Source organism: Meleagris gallopavo, chromosome 1 (genome assembly GCF_000146605.3).
Source record: "Meleagris gallopavo isolate NT-WF06-2002-E0010 breed Aviagen turkey brand Nicholas breeding stock chromosome 1, Turkey_5.1, whole genome shotgun sequence".
NCBI lineage: Eukaryota > Metazoa > Chordata > Aves > Galliformes > Phasianidae > Meleagris > Meleagris gallopavo.
Genome location: NC_015011.2, coordinates 50,307,122 through 50,312,771, shown reverse-complemented (window position 1 = coordinate 50,312,771; position 5,650 = coordinate 50,307,122).

Below are 5,650 nucleotides of genomic sequence, written 5' to 3'. Positions count from 1 at the left end.
CTGTTGTGCTTCTGCCCAGATTTGTTTGCCTCACCTGTAATGCCTGTGAAAGCAACAGCTTCTATGTTATCCCAGCCCTTTGCAGCACCTGGCACATACAAATCTACCCTCTTCTTGGGGTACTCACTACAATCCACAAAACTACTGCTACCACTAAAAGGCCGTTATCTGCTAACATAAAACTACATATTACAACAGAGACTGAATCCGCACACTCTGAAATTGCTGACAAAGCTTTGCAATGGTAAGAGTCCTTTCTAAAGCTGTGATGGGGCTCTCCCACATGAAGTTCACACTTTCTGAGGAACTGATCATTTGACTGTCAAACAAAAGCCATACAGCTGAATTCCGTACACAAATGACTCTATCCAGAAATAGATGTCCAATTAAGGGAAAATATGTTTCCAAAAATCAGTTTGTCTCCTGCAGTTTATAAACCTCCTCTCCTCTCCCCAGCCCTGCCCTCCCTTTCTTTTTAACTGATTGTATGTCAGTCAATTTGGGGTCATTTTATTCTTAACTGAGTTAGTAATCTCCTACAAACCAAAACCCCTTAGTTGCTTAGAGAAAGCAACCTTCACTATTTGTTTGGTTTTTTTTTTTTTCAGTAGCTGAACTATCATTTTTTCCACTCTTTCTCTTGCCCAGAAGCCATTGCAATTCAATGGACATAAGACCTTTTTTAAGGGAACATGTAGAGGCTCTGAAAACATCAACAGCAGGCCCTGCAAGCTTTCCAGTGCTGCTAAGGATGATAAAGATAAGTCAATATTTTAAGATGAGGTATGCAAAAATTTTAACATAGGAAGAGATGAACGCAATGATGTGGTTTATACTCCCTAACAAAAGTACATCCAACAGTTCCAGCATCAAACTAAATGACTTCTAAAGAGCAAAAAAAAGCTGAGTTCACAAAGCACGCTCTTATTTCCAACAGAGATGCTTATATTCCTCAGACATTATCATTCCTTGGAGGTGGTGAAGGCTACAGGATGCACGGAAGAGAGGAAGGCAAGCTGCTGAGAGCAGGCATGTACTGGGCAGGTTTGGATGACAGGAGTGTTCGGGTGCCACATCTTTCATCTGGGCTCATCATAGACTTTAGTGAAGTCTTTGACTCTGTCTCCCACAGTATTCTCCTGGAAAAGCTGGCAGTCCATGGCTTGAACAGGCGTGCTCTTCGCATGGTAAGAAACTGGCTGAAAGGAAAAGGTTCTGGAGGTGTTAATTGACAGCCGGCTGAACATGAGCCAGCAGTGTGCCCAGGTAGCAAGAAGGTTTGTATCAGAAATAGTGCAGCCAGCAGGAGCAGGGAGGTGACCATCTCTCTGTACTCAGCTCTGGTGAGGCTGCACCTCGAGTGCTCAGTTCGGAGTGTTCAGTTCCAGCCCCTCACTACCAGAAAGGCATGGAGGCCCTGGAGTGTGTCCAGAGAAGGGTAACAGAGCTGTGAGGGGTCTGGAACGCAAGTCTGATGGGGAGCAGCTGAGGGAACTGGGATTGTTCAGTCTGGAGGAGCTGAAGGGAGACTTTATTGCTCTCTACAATGACCTGAAAGGATGTGGGAAGGTGGGGTTCAGCCTTTTCTCCCAGGTAACAGAGATAGCACAGAAGAGAATAGCCTCAAGCTGCTCCAGGGGACATTCAGGTTGGATATTAGCAACAGTTTATTCTCAGAAAAAGTGATGCTGCGGTGGCACAGGCTGACCAGGGAGGTGGTGGAGTCATCATCCCTGGAGGTGTTCCAGAACCGTGTGGATGTGGCACTGAGGACATGATCAGTGGGCATGGTGAGGGGAAAAGGGAGATCTCAGAGGTCCTTTCCAGCCTTCAAGATTCAATGATGCCATGATCCTGAACCTCTTCAGTGAGTGCTGACATGGTAATCCTGTGCTTCCTAAGCCTTAGGTTAGAGCTGCATTTCGGCAGCGACAGAGGGCAGGCGTGAGAGAGGAGCAGCCGTTAGCTCATTTTCCTTCCAAATGCTGTGTCTATTACAGGAGAAAATGCCAAATTATTTCACTACAGGACCTCACACACTCAAGGCAGGTTTAAACTGCACAGAAGCTGCTGTAGAGGGCTAGGAAGAGACCCAGCCGCAGGGCAGCGTGTGGCAGGAGGGTAATGCCATCAAACCCAAGTGTCAGTGTGGCAGCCCAGATGACATTTGTCACAGTCTACTGCCGTGAAAAGAAAATTAATAATAATAAAATAAATAAATAAATAATGTCGAGAGCGAGGAGGGGGGGAAAAAAAGAAAAGAAAAAAAAAAAAAGAAAGAAGACACCCAACCGACCCCGCTGCAGGCCCACCCCAGGCCGCCATGGCTCCACCCCCGGCGGCTGTAGCGGGGCGCGAGGCGCCAGGACGCCATCTTGTGGCGCACCGCTGGCAGCCGGGATCCGGCACTCCCGCCTCCTACGGCCCGGGGCGGGCCCTCTGCACGTCGGTCTCCGATCCGGCCTTTGCCCCATCCTATCTTCTGAGGGGAAGCGAATCTCATGACAGTACCAATTAAAAATGTTACGTGTACTGGCTAATAGCTGTACAAGATGTTCATGTTTGCCCTAGCGTCTTTGGTGTACCTTACAAGTTCACGTGTCTTTGGATTTCTTTTCTAGTTCTCTTCAAAGATGACGTGCAGTTAAGTCAGATTTGGCAAACAAGTTTCTTACGTACTCTGAAATGAACATGAGGGGTGAAGATCTGTGGAAAATGCACTCTTATGTGCAGTTTTCTTTCATCTGATCTCCTTATAAGTTTGTTTTATTTTCTTCAGGGAAGGCAAATGCCCTCCTGCCTATATGTTCCTCAGGTGGTGCTACTGTTTCTGCTGAAGAAATGACTACCTTGGGCCAGGAAGCAGCTTACTGTCAAAACAGGATCCAGGTCTGGGTTTGCACTCTTCTAAAGGTTATAGTTCTCTTAGTTCAGTCCTGCAACATAGGCCACTATATGGCAGGGCATGAGATGTGATATCCTCTGGAGGTGATGTCTGTCCTTCTGCTGTCTCTCCTTCCTTAGCACAGATTCATATAAAAACTTTTCCTAAAAATCTGAGAGAATGAATGGAGTTGAAACATTTACTCCAAAGTTCCCAATATAAAAAGATTTTGAACTTCCAGTGCGAATGCATCCCAGACAAGTCTTAGTAGGATCCTTTGTACAAAGTCTTGTGCTCTGTTGCATAGTGATGCATGGATATGCTCACACAATGGTATAGCTAGTTATGAACCTCATGTCTTAGAATATCACATCTCTTTGGTTATGTTTCTTTTCCCATACTTCACATCTAAGAGTCCTGCACATTTTGAAAGCTGTTCCACATCTCCTGCTTTGTCCGTATCCAATGCTCATTCTCTCAGGTCAGCTCAAATGACCGTCACTGGAAATGCTTTGATGTCTTTTTTCCTTAAACTAGAACGAACAGGTTGATATTTTTCTGTAGAAAGTAGTAGAGATCATCCATAAAGTCTGAGATCATCTTGTCTTCAGTCATCCTTCATCCTTCAGTACAACATAGCTAAAGAATTTCCCTCTATAAACATGGAGTCCTTAATAAACTAATGTTCCTTGTGCTATGGGTTTTGTTGTTGTTGTTGTTTTTAATCAGCACTTGATTTCAGTGTTGTTGCAAACTACACCCTGGCTACCCTACTTCAAGCAGCCTCTTCTGACACCTCTCTATCTGAATGAGTCTTTAAAGTCCTTTGTGTCTTGGTGCTTTTCCTACAGATAGTGTGTTGTCTTTCATGACCACTCAGAGGAGCTGTGTGGAGAGCAGACAATGGAGTGTTTTGTGTCTGAATGGTGTTGCTTCTGTTTTATGTAGAGTCAAGTATATGTGGTAATATAATGAAATAAAAATCACATTACCTTGCACAACAGGACATAGCGTTTGGAAGCAAATGAGACAAAGTTTATTTTTCATTGAAGTGAATGGCCTTTCCTGCAGCATGTTATACTTAGATGAGAAACACAAAGAATCAACAGGAATCAACAACTGCTTTTCAGGTATTCTATGCTTGCACCCAACTTTTCTCGAGGAACATTAGAAGTTGCTCTTCAAAATTGCACATGGTCTTCTGCTACAGTTTTGTTGATACAAAGACAAACCTCCAAAAGAGAGCAGAAGGGTAGCTTAGAAAATGATAGTCATGCTCGTCTCATTTAATTTTGCCTGTTTTTGTATTCAGGTAGAGTGAAGCCCCTGTAACATTACATAAGCAGATTACTTTTTCTTTATTGGGAAAAGTCATGGTGCAGACCTCATTAGCAAGAACAACCTAGGTCAGCAAGGTTGTCTTTGTTTCTGTGGGACAGAGACTGTGCATTCTTGGGTGTTTTGTATTTTGTCCAAACAACTGTTGATCCGTCACCTATTACCATAAAGGCAGTATCGCAAACAAATCAAAGGACCTTCGTTGAGGAAGGGTGCTTTTTCGTTCCTTGTCAGACAAATGGTGCCTTGTGGGAGGCTGTATAATGAAATTATGCAGCTTGTCACCTGAATGTGGACCTGTGTAGCCCTTTGCTGTATCTGTGATCTAGAAGCAGGTGGAAACAGAAGACCCTAGCCTCCTTCCCTCCACTCTAATTCTCATTCCAGTGTGAGTTGTGGTTAGATGTTTCTGTGTTAGCAACTTGTCTCACACTTGGGACATTAGACAGTAACACTGGAAGAAAGGGTGTGAACCACAAGTCCCAGCTGTCCTGATTTGAAAAGGACTTTAGGATTTACTGGGAGGTTGGGAGGAAGGAGTCAGAGACGTACTTAGACCAAACAGTTTCTCCTCCAGTAATACAGGAGGCAACATCCCAAGGAAACAAAGAGTGATCACACTGCTGCTTAGAGCTCTTTCTTTTTCTTTTCTTTTCTTTTCTTTTCTTTTCTTTTCTTTTCTTTTCTTTTCTTTTCTTTTCTTTTCTTTTCTTTTCTTTTTTTTTTCATTTTTCCTTGTTTTGTTTCCCAGAGATCTGTTTCTCAAGTCGACTGTGCTGTGGTACCAGGTGTGACTCAAATCACTACTTGACTAATGTTTAGTACCTCATCCAAAAGCATTCTCAGAAGCCTGGGTTGGCTAATATGTTTCCCATTCTTGTCTGTCACAAGCCAAATACCAATTATTCAGATATATTTCAGGGAAATAAAAGAATGAACAAGTGACGTCATGACAACTAATTTAGGCTGTACTAGGGGTTTGCATTAATTACTCTGTATTTTTCTTAGGAGACAACAGTCTGAAACTCGAGTAGAGCAAAACTTGGCCTCTTGTGATCCGAGCACCCATGATGTTCACCAGTTGGTTGTGAGCTGCACAGTCCTCTCTTTCACCAACTTGGTGGACATCATGTGCAACAATGTGGCTGCAAGAGAAAAGCTGTCACTGGGGAGTCTGGGTGGCATTTTTGTCTGGTTGTATCATTGACAGAACTTTTTATCTCCAGGCGTTAGCCTGACAAAGCTTAGGTAAAAACAGCACATGCCCCTTTGGACTAGGAAAACCCAGATACTGACTATACTCCAGTAGAAAAATAGCTATGCTTCTTCCCTGTCGCCTACACCTCTTCTAAACAAAAATACTCTGCTGTTGCTATGCATGAACTAAGGCTTAAACAGCTGATTCTCAGCCATGGCTTTTTTTTTTTT